General features: G+C 28.8%; 1 protein-coding gene across 3 annotated transcripts in view; it reads left to right on the top strand.

The window, feature by feature from the left end:
* Nucleotides 1-21174, top strand: part of LOC143191711 (UNC93-like protein) — a 211625-nt gene that overhangs the window by 125207 nt on the left and 65244 nt on the right. The window contains exon 1 of one of the 3 annotated variants that reach the window (XM_076397070.1): nt 759-1021. The exons of 1 other annotated variant lie outside the window; for it this stretch is intronic. The gene's annotated coding sequence lies outside the window, so the exon portion shown is untranslated. Of the gene's footprint in view, nt 1-758; nt 1022-21174 lie in introns of those variants that run through there. One more of the 3 variants, XM_076397071.1, reaches the window with a different exon arrangement.

The following is a 21174-nucleotide window of genomic DNA, read 5'->3' as shown; positions in this document are numbered from 1 at the left end:
TTATTATGCAGATATTTATTATTATAAATAATGTTATGTATCAAATTTACTTTTAATCTTATATAGAAAATATTTTGAAAACAAGTTTTAGTAAAATGTCATTATTAAACAGAGTAAAATAAATGTCATGAGGGAAACATGGTTAACTTAATATAGAGTGGTTGTACCCCTAAGAAAAACTTAGAGTTAAGATATTGTTAAGGCAAGTTGTAGTTTATTCGGCAATGGCTACTAACAATGTAACAAATAAGTGATAAAAAAAATAGAAATATAAATAGGATCCTCTAATTCATCTTTATATCCCTTCCAATTTAATTTTAATATAACCTCAATTATTGCGTAAAAAATAAGAAAGATCTGAAATTATAGAACAATATGAATGAAACACTAATAGTTAGTTGTGATTAATAACTAGTCGTAATATGTCTACCATGTGATTTTCAATAAAAATATATATAATTAAAAAATATAGCAATGATCAAATAAACATCGATTTCTTTTTACGTAGTCCACAAATTTAGCGTTTAAATTAAAACATAATATTTAATCCAAATATAATGTAGGGAAGCAAGGACTTCAAATAAGGAGAAAAATTTATTCATAACTAATAAAAAAATGAGATGACATTGGTGATTTTTATAATTGGGCAGATTAATTAGAAACTACCACATCAATTTATTTACACCGAAATCAAGTAAATAACAGATCAACCAGTTTGGGGATTCCTGCATCGTCCAACGCCACCTTCCTTCCCAACCGACGTGATTTCTTTGTTTCGCGAATGGTGCATGTTATTCGTTCATCGGTTCGAAGTGCGCTCATAACAGAATCGTAAAAATACAATGATTTAATATAATCCGTTTCCTTCTGGTTGGGTGGAATAGAAGGGCGACAAAAGAAACCCAGTGGCCTTGTAACATGGCGCTTGTATCTCGCGAATAATATTTTTTAGTGATTGGGCTTCAGTAGCGTGGCAGCAGAGACTATTTTCCGTGTCCGACGGTGAGTGTGAATCGCTCAGGCTTTTTTCGCAAAATCGTGTGATTTTTTGTTCAGTAATAGCGAGAAATAAAGTTTATAGTTTATATGTAAGTAAATACAGCTTTCATGTTAATCCGCATTAACAATTTTAAATTTATATTTTTATGTATTATTTTATATGAATAATTTCATATAAACATTTTAAGACAGCATAATAATATATGAATCGAAAATTGGTTTTAGAAGAATCTATAACTAACTATTCAACAGTTCTTTAACGGTGTTTATCTAAAATAACGGCAACTATTTCGGGGTAATGCAATCACTTGAATTCTGTGTCTCCTTTTGAGTGGAGTTTTCAAAAAACAATACATCGCAAATCACGAAATATAAATGATAACAGTTATATATTAAGGGCTAAAATATTTTTATAATATTTAGCCTACATTATCGAAAGTATGTGGAGCTTCACTAAATATATATACAATTTTATTAATAGAAACACAATTCTCTTGTACTTTTTATAACTAAAATAGGTTCAGGTTTCATGTTCGAGTATAATTATAAAAAAACAGACAACTTTGTTTAAGTATTAGTAGAAGAATACGGCTTTCGCTTTATGAATATTAAATACAATAATTGCTCATTAATCTTCTTAAAATCTGCGCCATTATAAAATATATTTTATTCATAAATTTCTTTAAAATCTTCTGAAGTTGCAATGAAATTTAAGCCTAACACTCTAGAACTAAGTATCCCTTAACAAAATTATTAGAATATTACGTACAAATTGCAGTCTTTGATAATATGTGATTGTCACTTATTTGGACTTCATATATTGTTAATGAAACGTAAATTACCGTCAAAATAAATGCAGTAAATATAACATGTCTCGGTTTGTAAAAAAATCGTCGAAAGATGTTTTTTAATAGTTTGAGTTTTAAATAATACATAAAATATTTTTTCAAATGTTTAACCCACAAAGCATTCATAAAACAGTTTTGACAAAAATTTATAATTTTGTAAGTTTTTAATTATTTTTTTGCAAAATCCTAATATACATGTAATTGACACTGGGAGGTACAGTTTACAATTTAAGTGGTACTTTTAATACAAATCTTTCAAAAATTGAAAAATAATTTTGAACGCAAATCTTTCACTCATCTTCAGAACCTTAAACCTAAAGGTTTTTTAAAAATTATCTAATATTTTAAATATTTATAAATCAATAAAGATTTATATATAACTGAGTACATGTTTAATTAAATATTATATTTAAAGAAAGATTATGTAATCTCAATTTTAAGGTTCTTAATAATTTAAAATTTATTTTTTTAAACATAATAATCAATGTAGGCTGTACAAGCCCTTTAAGCTGTTTGTGGTTGAGTTTAGCATTTCAATAAGAAGCTCGTCATTTTAGTTCTGAGTATCCACAATGTTTATATTATAAGATATAAGATGTTTTAAAATTAAAATATAATAACCGAAAACATTTGCTTCCCTTAGACGTTATATTTTATTCAATCGTTTGGATTAGTTTTAGAACTTTTACATCAAAAACATAATAACCGTTCGAAGTTTGGGCCTAAGAGTTATTTGCGAGATATCTGTTTTGAAATATTTGTGGTGAAAATGTTTGAAGTTATAAGAAGATTAAAACAGAAAACGGGCAATACCTAAATAAAACAAGAATTAATGAAAGCGTACCCAATATCTGATGAATTAAAAATAATGAAGCAAATAGTAATTAAAAGCGAATGAGAGTTGATTAAAAATAATTAATTGAGGACTGTCAATATTCTTATAGTGGCTACCATTTTTCGGAAGAATTTGAAGATGAGTTTGTGGATCTAAATCTTAAGGTTATTTTATATAATCTATATATATATATATATATATATATATATATATATATATATATATATATATATCTATATATATATATATATATATATATATATATATATATATATATATATATATATATATATATATATCTATATATATATATATATATATATATATATATATATATATATATATATATATATATATATATATATATATATATATATCTATATCAAAATAATTATAGAACTATATCCACATTGATATTAATTCAGTAACAAGAAAAAAGAGAAAAACAAATAAGATTAGTAAAAAGAAGTTAAAATACAACAAAAAATATAGCTAGTATTTTTAGATGTCGAAACACGAAACATAAAATATAACCATATGTTCATTAACATAACGAATATTTGAGCTTAGGACATGAGCTTAAATCATTATGGACATAGAAAAGGTGTGGAGGTTAACTCAGATCCTTTTGTCATATTCTGAAAACAAATTATATTTAATAATATTGAATGTATACTATATTGTAGCAAAATATTTTATTTTAATATATTATAGTAGGAATATTAATTAGAATGCATTATTAAAAAATATATTCTGATATTTAGATTTTTATTAGAATTTAATTCGGTCTAGTTCCATCCTTTTCATATCTTGGATAAAATAAATATAATTCTTAAAAAGATAATGTTCAATGCATTAACTGTTTTATCTACAGCAGTACATAAATTACTTCAATTTAGTAGAAATATATTTAGATTTAATGCAGATGCTTCTACTACCTGAGGCTAATATTAATGTAACATTTTCGCTTTTTCAATATTCACTTATTATTCAGTGATTGACCACTTTGCATAACTAGGAGAAAAATACATGTTAAGGTATGCAAAACACCTGGATATTTAAATTTTAGCAGCTGCGGCATCAATTTATGCACTAGTTTTAAGATACTTTTTTATGTTTTGTTATATGGTCATAACTATTATTATTAAATGGGTTTAAAAACAAGGGTTTATTTGGACTGGACCTAGTGCTGCTTGACGTGTGCTCTAGCCTAGAGATCATCCCGGAAGACATCCGACCTAACTACTGGTAATCACAAACATAAAGTATTCAAAATTCTATGTTAAATATTTAATTTGTTTGCTGTGGATAAATGGTTTTAATGATTGGTTAGTTGAGGTCAGGTTTTCTTCATATACTAGGTAAATATATTAGCATTATTTAACTGGTCAAATATACCTCTCTCTATACTTCTCAATTATATTCATACACACAAAACATTGAAAAAAAGTTAACTAAATCATATATAAGATACATATAGATTATAATTAAAGTTTCGACACATTTTAAAATTATTTATTTACTATTTATTAAGAGCACTAAGTTTCAAATTGGCATAATTACAATACAGTCTGTCAACAGATTTTTTTTCCTTTAGAAACACATAAGCGATATTTTCCTGGGATTACACTAACTGAAGCTAAAAATTAACATCAATAATATGATTTACCAGAATAATGACTTAATCGGTTTATTCAAAAATCAAGACTTAACCAGTTATTAATACTGCTTTATTACAGATGTGGCACAACCTTGATATTCCCTAGAATTTTTGATTATATGCCTACGATTATTGAATATTTAAAAATGCCAGAAAACGATATATATCATATATTTCAATTATGTTAATATGTTAATCTAACTTGTACACTGTTGTTAAGGGTTCACAGAGAACCGAACACTAAATATTAACACAAAACGGGGATATTTTGACAAGATGTTTAGACGCATGAGAGGATATTTTTGGGAAGAAAATATGTCACAGAGTATGAATAATTTTCAAAATATGAATACTTTAGTGTGGAATAAACTCATTACATTAATTCCTCGAAAATGTGACGGTCTTTTTAAAAACTAATTAACATTCTTATATAACATCTGATTTTTTTCTAAACTTCATTTAATTTAACTGTTGCACGGTCCTATAAAAGTCTCTATACTTTGTGTTTCTACATTTTTAATTTTTTTTAATTATAAATTTTCTCTAATTTGTTACCATCAGAGTATTAAAATCATGAACAATTATATTCAATCCTGCATAAAACTGTTCGATTCTAGTCATAAAATATATTATTAATTATATTCAACAGCCTTACATAACAGCTGGAGGTCAAATCAAAGTCATGTTTTGATTTTAGTTCACACATTGACAAGTCACAATACCGCTACGGTCATTTTCCTTAAATTCTTTTGTTTAGCATTTTGCAATTGCAACATAAATATTACAATATTATTGTTTTCAAAGTAATTCTATTTTTCTATATATTGCTTTTCTTTTTAATTTACCAAACATAATTATATTTATTATACAATTTAAATGATTTCTCTGAATACATTATTTTAATATAAACATAATTTTTAAGCAGAAACAATACAAACCTAGTAAAACCCACGGAAGATTGTCTCATTCTTGGATGTCACTGAAAGGTTAATTGATGAATATTTGATATTTTGTGTAATATTAGAGTGATAATTTTGGAAGGTATCATAATCATGATGATGGTATCAACATTATGATTTCTTAATTTTGTAACGTACTACCTATGAATAATAATTAAAATTAATATAAATTATCCAATAATTTTTCACAACATTGTCATATTTGATATCATATTATTGAAGGAGCTCTCCTCAACCAAAATAAAATTTAAAATTTTTTTAAATTGTCTGTTGATTCTTTTGGACATGAAATCGTGCTGCCAGTATTATTACAGTCGAAATAAAATAATTATAAATATTTTTTTTCGTTTTTATTACTTGCTTAACATCAATTAATATTTCCTTTAATTAACCTTCGACTTTAAAGTTATAACTGAAACTAAAAACATTTTTAATTAACTTGATGCTTATTATTTTCGTTAGTTTATGTAAATAAATTCTTATTACATATGTTTTTGTTATTTCAAGAAATTATTTCACAAACATTGACATTTAGCGTTTTGAAATTGATTTTTGAAACTCCTCCGAAAGTATTAAATATAGTTTAAAATTACGTATATTTTTTAATTTGATAACTTCCCTCAACTGTGGGATATTATTTTATGCTTAAAATTAATTGCAATGGTTTTAAGGAACATGTTTTTGCATCACTGGAATGCAATTCTTGCATGTTTTTATTATATTGTGCACACAATATAGGTATGTAGGACGGTCCTCCTACTGTTGTGATACTCGCGGATTCGAATCCTGCAGGGGTATGATCGTAAAATTATTTGTGATTATTTTTAATACAGAAGGCAAGAGTGTGGATTTTAACAAGACAAAATGATCCCATTCACGCCAGTAATCAGGCTGTGTAAGACAGGATGTCAGTCAGTCACTCGTCAGTCGGTAGGGTAAATGCCGAGAGGTCCAGATAAACCCTAGCTGATAAAAAGGCGAATATAACAAAAAACTATGTGTAATATCTAATTTTTATTTTGCTCCATTAAACTAAAATGTCTTTATTATTAATTTCGTATTATAGATTTAACACAATATAATATGGAAAACATTTTAGGTTAGTATTTATATTTATGCCTATTTTGTAAAAGCAATCACTTCTTACATATTCACGACCATTTAACAATACAATATATCAGATGTGTTCGTCTGAATTTTGTAATGTACTAAGCACGCGATATAATTTTGCAACACTAATTACATAGTAGTGAGTAGGTAGTAAACAATTTAAATTGAAATATATATACAAGGTAATATAAAACAGTTGCATAATTTTCTAGATATTTAGGAAGTGAAATAGGCACATAAGAAGTATAACGATGGTTTTATATGATAATTTTTGGATCTTCGCCTGCCAATTTTCACTAGGTGATCTTCTGGTAAGACTCTATATGGAACGGGTTTTCCTAGTTTTGGTGACTCCCTATCCTAAAATACTACGGCTGAGAGACTGAGCTATTGATAACAATCGCTATCACTTTTGGGGGCCTTACACCCTGAACTGCCAGCTTCAGTCCAAATTGAAGTAAACTATGTTAGTTCAGAGCAACTTCAGTTCGTCTTAGCCTTGAACTGTGATACTAAGGGTATTTTTCACAAACTAAATATTTCCTAATTGGAATAGTTTATAACCTGAAGTCTTAGACCTCCTTAAATTCACCTTTTGTAACCTTTGATCTTCAGCTGTGATACTCTTGTTCAAATACCTTTTAGCTACACCAAGGAAAGCTCCTAATAAACACACAGTCCAAATAATGAGCCCCAAATAGATTTGTCGTATTTTAATAATATGTTAATTGCTATTTTTAAATAATTTATTATAAAAAATTTAGATAATACAATAAAACTTAATCAAAACCTAAAACCTAAAGATGTACAATAACCATAAATACTAAATAAAATCTAAATGTATACCTATATCATAGGAAAAAGCTAGTCCATGTCAACTACCAGACCCTTTTTTAATAAAATAAAAGTTACATTTATTATTAAATAGAAATATTTTTAAATTACAGTCCAAATATATAAACATGTTCAGCTTTTCTCAGGTGAGGCTGAGGTTTATAGGTATAGCAGAATTTTTTAAATGTAACTGATATAATTCAGGTTATATCATTTTATCAGCTTGTCAAAAATCCTATGGGTTTTCTAAACACACAATAGGTTTTTTTCTATGACTGCTTAATTTGTAGTGTTGTAATACCTGATGTATATATATAAGGAAGTATATATCAGCATTAGTAATAAATTAATTATTTCAAAAATATGTTAAAAAATTTAAAATATATTGAAGATAAATGGAAATAAAAAAAATTAAAAAACTACATAAAGAATTTTCACGAATGGATGGTCACAAATGTTAAACAATCACGAACAAAAAAACAATAGGAGGACTGTCCTGTCGCCTTTATCACTGCGAGAACTATGCCGGCTATAAAGGAATTGGGTACATCTAGTGATTATATCAAGAATGTTCTCTGTTTCATTACATTGATGAGGAATACGTTATAGCAAAATTTTTTATAGTGACCAGTGAAATACAAGGCTATATTTTTGTCTAGCAGTATATAATTATTATTAGTTATTCAAGTCAATAATTTCTTTCGAAGATACTACGCTATTCTTGAAAATATAAAAATATACCTGAAACTTGTATTGGAATTTCCTAATATTTTTTTAAGTGGAAGCGGAATCATTAATTCATTAACTAGTTTTGCAAACTGGTTTAATAATGTAATCCCACTAAAATTGCGAATATAAGAAATCTTGATTCAATATTGAATAAAAACTCTGTACTCTTTATGATTTTATAATTATCAGAAATTGTTAAAACTACAACAAACGACACAATATTTTATTTGGTGGAAAGGGTATTATTTTTATAAAAAGAATCGAAGTAAAATCACGAATGTTGTGTAAATTTTGTCAGATATTCGTTGGGACTTTATGTTAATATCTGAATACCCCGATGATTTTTACCTGCACAGGCCTAGAATATAAATGGCGTACTGGCATACAAATAGGTTTTCTAAAAATGGAATCCGTGTCACTTTATGCATCAAGACACTACAAGCAATAAAGTGTAAAGGAATATATGCCATTTGTGATAAATAAAAATGTATTAATATATTTTATTTTAATAACGAATGTTTTAAAGGGCTTGTACATATTAGATTATTATTTTTATCGTTTTAGTTTTTTTTTGAATTGAATGATTAACATAGCTCTCGAAAATTAATGGAAACCCTAGATACCTTATTTGGTAGTGTGAGAATTAGTTTGGCTATAAGTTGGTTTCAAGTTTCAGTACATGCACAATCGTTGAGTGAATGAAACAAAAATATGCTCTCTATATTAACTATTACATAAAGTGATTGACATCATCATCAATGTATAGCCGTCGCTCGTGCAGAGTGCTTACTTCTCACCCAATACTGTTGGTACCATTCGACTTCGGATATTCTTCGCTATATCTCGCTATAGTTTTCTGGCATCGTACAATGCTAGTCTCCTTTTTTTAGATCGGTTTCTATACTCTTTGTATATGTCTTTTTCGAAACAGTTCTTTGCGTCCTCTACCCAAAAGATCCATTTCACTAACCTTTCATTCAACAGACTATTGTAAACTCTGCACTAATTATTACATCTCAAACGAATAACTTCATTTCTAATACGACTTCAGAGAGAAGCAGAAATCAAGCTTACATATTTTAGTTTTAATGGTAATATTTCCTCTCTTTAACTCACAAATTTTAAACAAGCAAGAGTTTATGTATCTTGTTCTATTCGACTTATTATTTTAACAGTATATATCACATTCTTCTCCTACTCTACTGAATTGGTGTTCCTTGTAGGTTAAAATATGTACCTTCTATATTAAAAGGTGTATGTCTGTGATAATAATAGGTAAACCTTGTATAATATATATCGTAATTGTCGATATTTTACAACTTATTTTAAGAAAGTCGGCAGAACAGACGTTAGGAATACTAGAATCTTAATTATAAATAAAGGGTGATGTTGCCTAGAGAGTTTGCAGGATTCCTAGATCCTTATGTTAAAAATTAAGCACGAAGACTGCTGCTTGAGACTGACAGAAATAATGTGTTACAGGTTAGTGTACTAGGGTCGCGCTTTCACCTAATGTACACCGACGATTTTTCTGAGCTGCACCAGGAAAATTAATATTGCTAATATGTTTGTTATCTGTTATCCGTAAAGACCATCAGGAAACGACAACAAAATTGTAAGCAAATGAAAATGAAAGTAACAGTTAAACCAGACAATTTAGAATCAGACGAAATACAAATCAATATATTCCTACTGAAATAATATCCTAGTTCTATATGATGGATACTGAATATAAAGAATATATTGACTAATTGGTAGAAATGTTGTCGGTCTACCTACATTAAAATACTGCTGTACCAATAAATCCATACATACATGGCATCGAGATATGGGGTTGTGTGCCTAGAAGTTAAATCTGGATTTAATTTAGTAGTTTTAAGACAGGATGTTGATAAGTTCTGTTAGTATACGATGATTTTTATATAAACTTGAAAAAGACTATCATTAATCAGACCATTAATCATTTTAAAACGTCATGAACAAAAAATTCCGTCAACGTATCATTGTCGAGGTCACTTTCCCGACAGCCCAGATCAGACAAGATAACTCAATAGATATTATTAATAAATAAAAGGCATTATTATATACACAACGATATAACATATATTTATATATCGATATAACGACACGTGCCTTTGAAAGATATAAATTTAATTTTTTTACAATTTGTGCACAGATGAATTTTTATTCCGTATTTTACAATTTATATTAGTAATGTAGTAGTTTTGATAACCTTGCATATATTCATGTAGAACAACATTGTGGTTAGGCTATAATAATATCGGGAAAATATTTTTATAATTCTGTCGAGAATTTCTGAATGTATTTATCAAATTAAAGCAATGCTCACTAAATTATATAAAGCATAAATTTCTGATAGAAAACCAAAGAAAAATATGTTTATCAAAAAATAGAAATAGACTACAGCGAAAAAAAAAACGATGTACCAGATGAATGTTGCAAACTGAATACTACAAACTTAGCACAACAATATTATAAAATTTTTAAATACGAAAGATTCCAATTTTTTTCGTTTTCGGTTCGATTTTTTTGGTATTGATATATTATCAAGGCAGTGCTATAATTTACTTTTAGGGTTTCGATGAATGAAGGCAAAACGAAATGAAACAGTGGTGTTTACATTATGTGACCGTTATTTATTGAAGTAATATAAAAATGTGGAAAATACAAAATAGATAAAACGGATGACACGGGTGTTACCTGGTGAGGAGGCTAGGGCAGTCGATGGCTGCACATCTAAACCAAACGATGGTCGGGTACTGAATGATCGAAATACCCTTCAATAACATCCCAAATAAACGTCTCGGCGTTGCCAACTATTCGTTATCGTGTTCTAGTTGTCGCTGCTGGCACCCCGCCCGTGTTCAACATCTGAGCTTATATTTCTGGGTACTTTGTTGACCGTTATTCCACGATGTAAAATTCGACATGCCTCAATATTGCTATATAGTTTTCAAATAGTACTTTCAAAAATTGGAGATAAATTCTAAAGTAGTCACACCTTATATATGTGCCTACACATGCCAACTTCAGAATAATGTTTGTCATAATGTGATGTCAATCGCACATGAAATTATTTTGGGGTAAGTTTACAAAAACATATGAGCAACACAACATAATAGAAAACAAATGAGGGTGTTTCTTGAGATGAAACTGCGTTAAACATAATAAGCGGCCGAAAGTGGTAGTTCCGAACTCACATTAAATGTATTGTATAGGATTTACAAATAATTGAGGTGAACTTCGTGATAATCTACTACAATATTGCCAAAATTTCAATTCTCAAATACATTCTAGATAATATCTGAATTTAAATCAGAACTACACTATCCATATATAAACATAAAATGCTAAACAGTGTAAATCTACGGTTTTACGGATGATCGAAGAAATATTCTAGCTGGTCGACCTTGCTTCAGATCTAAGAAATGAAATATTTATATTGTAGGTTTTTAATATAACCAGTAAAATATTTTCCGTGAAGTACAAGTCTCTTAATAAAATTAATAATGTATGATTATTTAAAATTGACGGACACTCCTTTGTTTATTAATCACAAAATATACGATATAGTAATGGAAAAAAACTGATACACTTTTAACTATTTTATAAGTTGCTTATAAAATATGGTGAGATTTGTGCTATAAATGTATGATATAATGATAAAAAATTAATATATTCTAAAAAGGAATAACAAAAACAATTGATAGGAATATTATAATTTATTTATTTCGTATAACAAGTAAAATTCCACTAAATAAATCTTTGTTTTGCGGTTTTACGGGTGCACTCTTTACCACATTTTTATCTTTTATTTTTACTGATATTGAGAAAATTTCAGAGAAAACTTAACGTGGGTGACGGTGACCCTGAACTAGCTGAGGTCAAATGGAATTTATGGTAAACGCGTTCTATCTATTTTCAAATTCATTGCTTCTAAATATTAAGAATATTTATAAAAACAGTCTAATAATACCTATCAATCAATCCTTCAAGGTTATTACTCATACACCGTTTATTTTCATAACTCACTTTGCCAATTTACTGCAATGTTTACAGTTTAATTTTATATTTATTCCTTCTTACCTTTTAACTTTATTGTTGCTGAATCTTACATTTTCTGAAATGTTCATTGAACAGTTGTATTATTTTCACTTCGGTAATACTGCTTCCTGATCCAATGAATAATCGTTTATATTATTTTCTACAAAAGGCCGGGTTTATTTATGGAAACCCCTATAAATTGCCATTTATTGGGTTTTCCATACATTAACTATTACTGCAAATGCACTTACTGAAAATTAATATCTCGCTATCTACAATTGAGAATTCATATTGCTGCCATATATTGCCATAATTCAAGATCTGGATTAGAGTATCAAGCATTTCTGGTTAGCATAGCATAACGGGTAACTCTCTGGTTTCCACAATCACCAAATCTCAACAGAATTGAATCGTTATGGGGAGTTTTAGTTGAGATGAAGAATCCAATTTAGTTGAAGAAATTACAACATATTATTTTCCCATGAGTTGTCCGCTCACACTTTGTCATATACATATTATCCTAATACTAGAACAAATTTGATATGAGTAATGGTGACTTTGAAGTAGCTACAGCCAGACGAAATCTATATATAAGATTTCTATAAATGTACAGATTCATCGTCCCTCTAGTTAATAGCTATATCTATAGAAACCTAACAATATTTATTTAACCTTTCATGCTCTCATCCCAGTACTCAATATCAATTATTCATTAATTGATCTTTTTTAGCTTTCCTCTTTAACTTTCATTATTATTTCTCATAAACGGCAGTGTTTATTTTCATAATTTTAATTTAAAATTCATTTGTTTTTTCGATCATTTTGATTTTTGATCATTCTTATTATGGAAATATACTGTCTCTATCCTATTCAATATAACGTTTATCAAATGTATGTTAGACAATTAAATAAGATTTACTAAATTAATCATGTTTAACATACCATGAAAATTTAAATACTATGAAGTCTAAACTTTTAACATTAAATAATAATATGTATGTTTAAAAAAAATCACATCTTACCATATTCACTATTAATATTCCTGATTATTCGGTTACAGGAATGAAATCACTCACCAAAGTGTCCTGTTCTGCTATCGTTCATAACATACGATTTTTATAATATTTTTTATAGCATCAGGTATTCTAATTTTATTTAGATAAATAGTTCGTCAGCCATTAACATCGAATAGAAATCTATAACAACCATGCGTCTTAACTTTGCAGTAATAAGAAACATATAAACATATAAATATATACATATAATATATACTATATACATATATACGTATATGTATATATACATATATATATATATATATATACAGATAAAGAGAAAAGTCAAAGACTTAAATATAAACAATAGCATAACTTAGTCCATTTTTCCAAAACTTTTCTGCAAAAATGCAGAATTTCTTTTAAACCTTTAGAAGTTTTTCTCTTTTCCTTTTCATTTCTTCTTACTGAATTTTTATTACTTAACTACAGTATCTATATGGTAACTAAAATATGATAATACTATCTTTTGACATTCATTTCACAATAATAAACGAAATAAAAAGGAGCTTTTTACAACAAAACTGCCGAATCTGCTTAAGTTTTACGATCTTTATGAAAGTAAAGCACCCTGCACAGTAAAACAAAAATAGGAACTGTACCGTAAAAGTAAACTTCTGACCCAGTTTCACGCGAAGGTTTAATGTAAACCATTGATGTACATACAACAAAATCGCAGCAAGCCTTTATGAAATTTATAAACTAAAGAAATAAGAAATATATTTAACATATACAGTAAATATAAACAAAAATAATGTGCAAGATGTTTTAGACTAAAAAGTCTAATTTAAAAATATAATTATATATATACAAGATGCTATATTTGGACTCCCCCCTCAGAAAAAAATGTGGAAAAAAATACATATTTTAGTTTCATTCGGATAAGGTGGTTTCTTTCGCCAACGTATATACATGGGTTGAGTTCAATTGATTTGGTTAAATTGGTTTTAATATATCAAAATGGATCGTGAACTTGTCAATCCTACCTGGTAATAACACTGCTAATGAAGAAAGAGCATTTTTTGGAATACTATAATCGACTTTATATTATTTTAATTCAGAAATAGATATATTATATCTGAATTAGTCTAATTCTTTAGTTATTTTTAGCAGATAAAAAGAGAGACTGGCCTGCCAGTGATCCACAGTCAGGATTCAAAAAGTTTGTCATTCATCTAAACTCAAATATTATCAAATAAGAAGCAGAAAGAATTTAAAAGAAATTAAAGAAGAAATAGTGGACAAATCTCCTCTAGGTCAGAAGAAGTGCACATCAGTCTCTTCTATCGCCCAAAGAATATTATTGATGAGAGATAATTTATAATCATAAATAATGCAACAAAAAGGTAACAAACAAAAATGAGAAACGCAAAATATATTATTTAGTGTCAAAACAGAACCTTTTCTGAATTGTCAGTCTTTTAATAGTTATTGCAATTCATATTGAAATTTTTCTGGTCCAGTTACATTTGTATGTAGCAACATTCATGTTGTAAAATGAAATTAAAATGAATGAACTTATACATCATACATACAAAATAATGTTAACATTGAAAACTAAAATCCAAACTTAAAATTATATATTTTAGTCCAGTTTGTTTATGAATATAAAGAGAGGGTATATCCACATTTTTCATCAATATGTCAAAATCTGCCTTCACTTTTTATCTATTATCACTGAGCATGCTCTGGCCACTTAGGATCAAATCTTTCATCCTTGAACAATTGCACGTGTTGACTGGTCCTAACGTGCTAAAGGTACGTTCAATGCTACATGCTGTTGCAGGAATAGTTTGTACAATTTTCATTACCTTACATACCTTATATGAATAAGATGGGAGTAGCTAGAGCAATTGCGTCTGAAGAGATTCATTTAAAACCACATTACATGCTTTTTTTTTGTCGTACCATAGACACATAATAAAATTATGTAGAAGGCTTTCGCACAGGTTCTGTATATAATCTGCTATCGATAAAAATGCTGATCTGAATATCGCAATATTATCTGATATTATCTGAATAAAGCAAAATATGCAAAAAATATTTTCTGTGTCTTGAAGAAACTAGAAAATACTGAATTTATCATTTATCAAATATTCCAATAAATGCCCTGTTACTGCTAGAGAATGCACCTAATCGTTGCGAAATAATGCCACGAAATGTAAATCCTTTATTACAACCAATGGATAGAGCATAATAAGAGATACCAAACTATAGTACCGAGAGTCTCTATTTTCATCTATCTTATATATATATATATATATATATATATATATATATATATATATATATATATTAAATCTATATATATATATATATATATATATATATATATATATATATATATATATATATATATATTAAATTTTATATATTTTTTATATATTTTTTAATATTCTATATTTTTTAATTAATATATTAAATTAATTATTATCATTTGTCATCATATATATATATATATATATATATATATATATATATATATATATATACATACATATATATATATATATATATATATATATATATATATATATATTAAACATTTCTTTAAAAAGTAAATAAATTGAATCACTTAAATCACATTCTTTAATGTATAATATGAACCACACTTGGTTTGAATTAGTTCACATTTATTGGCGTCTCATATATAAGAAAACTAAACGTTCGCTCCTTTATATTTAACACGAGTCAACCTTAAAATTCAATAGGTAGAAATTGACCTGAATCTATAACCATAACGTTACATTATAAATCAAAACCCGTAGTATACTTTTACTACGCTTTTTTCTGTTCTCGTTCCCGAGGAAACAGATAACAATAACCGTGCAGTAAAAAAAGGAGGAAAGGAGTATAACTTTGAGTAGGTTTTCATTTTTAGAGCATATTCCTGCAAATTTTATAATACTAGTAAAAAAGAAACAACTATAACAGTACCATAAAATAGGAGTAGCTACAATAATCGACGAACTCCTTCGACCTGGATTTATGTAGAATTTTTATTAAATTGTAACAATTTTCTTCAGGTTGCTTATATCTATTCATAACATTTATATCAAAGCTGTAATTTTTAAATATCACAGAAATAAGTTATATGTTCTGTTATAAGATGACAATAATACGTTATTTATGTATGTAATTTTGATTCTTGATATACACTGTCATTGTTATTGTTATATATAAATATATATAAATATATTTTATATATTAATTATTAGGCGCTTGTATTTTGATCTTATAGGAATCGAACAGTCCTACAAGATCATATTCGGTCGGTCGGTCGGTCGGTCAGAATGTGTGGCTGTCGATGCGTTTGTTTGTCCGAAGACTTAATATTATTTTTGGAAGGAATTTGCACGAGAACTATAAACACTGGTTGAAGAAATATTTATTTATTTCTGTTTAAACTGATACATGTGGTCGATGGGGGAATGGACAGGATATTAGATTATGTGAAGGAAGTACGGTAGCACTGTGGAAGTGGTACTGTTACAAGGGGGTAGAGAAAAGAAAAGAGAGCAAGACGTTTTTTTTTTTCGTTTGCTAGAATGACAGAATGGGCGACAGAGACCCTGGATTACGACTGGGATGGTCGTAGTTTGCTTACTACCAGGATTTGTGGACGGGTAGGGATTTTATTAAGATGTTATGTTCTAACGTTTCTATGGAGAACCTCACACTGAGCATGTTTATGAAATTTTTCACAAACGGGATGCCTGATTCGAGATTTGTATATACGTTCCTCATAAACCATGCGACTCTGAGTTATGCACCGCACCGATTTTTTGGATTGGAACACTTGGAGTAGTTCAAGTTCTCTCTCCGAAACATACCTGCCTGTACCACACCTGTGCTCCATTGAGGCAGATTGGACGGACTAGCATTTTATACAGAGTCGCTTTATGTGGGATTGGGAGTTTGCTTTTTCTGCAGAGTAGAGGAAATAATAGGCTGTACACGCTATTTCCTTTGCAAATGACGTGCTGAATTTGGGCAGACCATTGGAAACTGCGGTCGAACTGGAGACCGGGGTATGAAAATTTCTGGAGCCATGGAATAGCGACTTTATCGATAAAGATGCGAGAGGTCGTTGTGATAGTCTGTTATAGCCGAGAACAGACGCTGCCAACTTTTGAACTTGGTGTAGGTTAATGCGGGGTGGCCTAAAGGGTCGTAGCGGTCGTTACATTTTTATAATATTCACTGATGAAAATGCGAAATATCAATACAAACACCTATTAAAATCGATGGTGTATAAAATAGTAGTTTTCAATTTAATATTATTGAGTCTTTCAAAACATAGAGAGCCGGTTTGGTGGCGCAGTGGTAAAGGTGATGGGACGGTCCTCCTACTGTTGTGATAGCCGCAGGTTTGAATCCTGCTCTGGCATGGTCGTAAATGAATGTTTGTGAATGTTTAAAATGTGCGAATATTCTAGGCAATAGTGTAAAATCCGACAAGGAAAATGACCCCAATCACGTCAGTAACCAGGCTGGGTAAGACCGGTTGTCTTCTGGAATAATTTCTACAGTTAGACTCGCCTGTCGGTAGGCTTAATGCTGAGGACCGTGGTTCGGAGTCCACGTTAAAGTTTAGGTCCAGTCCAGATAAACCCATAGTTGGTAAAAGGAAACTTACATCAAATTCTATTAAAAACTTGTGGTGCTGCTCTGTTGTTATGTTCTAATTACCGGTTTTGGTTTCAACAAAGGAAATATGGAGATTTTGATGTCAATTATGATAAAAGGAAACAAGCTGGGAGGCCAAAAATAGAGGAAATAAATTGCAAAACTTATTATACAAAAACCCAGGCAGAACTCTCAAAAAACTTTCAGACATGTGCTATAGGAAATATCAAAGTGAAGGAAAAATTATTACCACAAAACAGTTCAGTACGTTTCAGACAAAAACTGTGAAATCTACATTGTCGCAGTTTGAATGGAACGTTCTGCCGCATCCAGACGGCGCTATTTCTGATTACCGTTTGTTTAGATCTATTCAGCATGAAGTGGTTGGCAAACGATTTCGTAATTCTGAAGAGATCTAAATTGGATCGATAATAGAAACTCTATAGGTCACTAAATATAGATGTGAAGTCATACCTTACCACATCAAAATACGACCTGATACCTGGAATTCAAACGATGTCACGAAAATAACAATAATTGTAAAAACACTTGATAAAATAAATCCTATTTCTATAACAATTACATCTCTCATACAAATTTATTTTTACCACTGGTAAGAAGAGATAGGTAAGAATATTAAAATAAAACTCAATAAACCGAAAAAGGAAAAGCTTCTTTCGGTCTAATTATGAGCTGAACTTTTCTCTATCTCCTTTCAAATTTACATGATGCATGTTATTTGAGGGTAAATTGAGATATTTGCGAAATACGCTACAAAAAAGCGTTTATTATTTAATATTTACTAAAATACATAAATTTTAATTGAAACAAGAAACAAAAAGAACACTATGAAAAGAATAATCTTAGACTCTGCTGCGAAATTTTAATATTTTAAAATACCAAAGTACTTTTCACTTCTTGATGATCTCTTACATAAGAGACTCTTTGACGTGTTTCTTCTTAAGCACCTCTGAACATTCCCTGATGCGCACTATCAGTTTTCTAATTCGTATTTTTGAAAGCTTTTCGTATATATTAGCTTTTCTAATAATGAGTCTGTAATGAGTAATACGATCTTCAGGAATTAACCTGAAGTACTGGTCAAGGTACGTAACATTTTGCTGTTAGTTCCGATTCCTTATCAATTACATTTTCGTTTTTATTTTTGTCTTTAATTTGAAGAAGAACCCTTATTAACTTTTCTTTCCTGGAAACTGAGCGGTTGAAGAAGCAGATTAGAAAGCCGGATGGTTTCTTTGCTGACCAACATATGTATGTGCGTTGAATTCAATTGTTACTGGCCAATATATATACATAAATATTAATTAAATATAAAATTCTATATACATAAATAAAACAGCTAAACAAAAATAAACTCTCTGAAGACTTAATCCTCGGCCTTTTTCGTTGGTCTTAATATATCAAAATTGATAGGGAACTTGTCAATTCAACCTGGTAATAATAGGAACACTTTTGATGAAGAACACGAACATTTTTTGGAACATTATAATCGACTTTATATTATTTTATTTCAGAACTAGATATTTTATATCTGAGTTAGTGTAATTCTTTAGTTAATTTTAGCAGATAAAAAGAGAGAGTGGCCTGCCAGTGATTCACAGTCAGGATTCAAAAAGTTTGTCATTCATTTAAACTCAAATTTTAGCAAATAAAAAGCGGAAGGAAATTAAAAGAAACTAAAGAATAATTAGTGGAAAGTTCCTCCAAGCCAGAACAAGTGCACATCAGTCTCTTCTATTGTCCAAAGAATATTATTGTTGAGAGATAATTTATAGTCATAAATAATACAACAATTTGTCAATCTTTTAATAGGTATTGCAATTCAAATTGAAATTTTTCTGGTCTAGTTACATTTGTATGTAGCAACATTCACGTTATAAAATGAAATAATAAAATGAACTTATACATTATACATTCAAAATAATGTTAACATTGAAAACTAAAATCCAAACTTGATATGAAAATCCTAGCTTTAACCATGCAATACATAAAAATTGTTGTACAGATGTTTTGATTACTAAAAAGCACTAACATTGAAACTCAATTAATTCTTGGCGAAGACTGTAGATCGAATCCAAAAGAGTAATAAACTAGTCAATGTGTATATCTCTCGAAAAAATAAAATAAAGTATATTATTCTCAAATGAAGTTCGTATAAAGAAGATCCTCAAATCACTTGTATCTTTTGCAGCCACAGACCCTTAGTTCGTGCTCTACACAAGACAATATTTAAGGATGAAACGAAAATTTATTATTAATATAAATAAAAATTGATTAATCTACTTATCTTGTGCCTTTATTTAAACACAATACGATCCGAATATCAAGCAGGTTTTTATTTTGGATGTATAAGTCCCAAGGCAAAAATATCATAGCCATTACGATAACACGTTACGCGGTGAAACTTTTTGATATTTTCCCTTTGTTCTTCTTTTTCCAATGTAAAACCACTGGAAATAAATGCGTAACAATAAAAACCCTGAACTTTTTACATTTAATACTCTTATACGGAGGCTTTATGCCACTACTAACATTAAAGAAACCGCAATAAAAGGAAACCGAATGTATAAAACAAAAATATACTTTGACCTAGTTTTCAGTTATGATTCAGTCCGATTTAAAATTAATCCACTATACTCGAGACTTTCAACGACCTTTGTCCCTTCAAGATTTATGTTGTTTTTGTTAATAGAGTCTTAGATTTAAACCCACTTTGATACAAAATATGTTAAAAAATTAAGTCATATTATATTCTATAGTTTTAACATTTATCTACCCATCAAACACTTTTTAAATTTATAGTTATGCTGCTTCATCATATTCCAAATGCCAGTTTTCGTTACGGCGACATAAGCAAAATGAAATGGAAGCTCTTGCATGAAAACGCACGGCGGCTAGTTGTGAAAGATACACTGTTACAGCTGGAATAAGAAGTTTTGGTGCATATAGCGTAGTCGTCAGACCTAGGGCCATATGATCTCCACTTGTGTGAATTGATGTAGCATGGCTTGGCTGTTTCTTCATAAGTTACTTTCTAAAGCGAAAAAATTGCGAGAACACATGCAAGCACCAAATAAATTTTGAAAGACCTCAGAAAGATTTTATAACTTCCGTGTAGGACGTGAAAATCAAAATTATCACTACCACTTCTATCGAAAAAGATCTGTCTCTTTTGCAAGCAGCACTCGTTATGCTCTTGGTTTTATTCATGTTCATCGAATGAGTTTTCCACTATAAATTTTACTAAATTATAAATATTTAGCCAAAATATTGTTCATATTAAATAATAAAGAGAAAAACATAATAGTATCAGCTCTTATTATTTTTATTATATTTATATTTAGTAAAATTGACATCAAAATAAGTAATGAAATAAATCCAATTTTATTTAAAATTCCTAAAAATTTTCCGCATTCATTTAATGCTAAAA

Source organism: Rhynchophorus ferrugineus, unplaced genomic scaffold, assembly GCF_030347505.1.
Source record: "Rhynchophorus ferrugineus isolate W39M unplaced genomic scaffold, kcgeb_rfMv2 rfM2, whole genome shotgun sequence".
Classification (NCBI taxonomy): Eukaryota; Metazoa; Arthropoda; class Insecta; order Coleoptera; family Curculionidae; genus Rhynchophorus; species Rhynchophorus ferrugineus.
The sequence above is the reverse complement of the archived record's forward strand: the minus strand, read 5'-3'. Positions and strand labels throughout refer to the sequence as shown.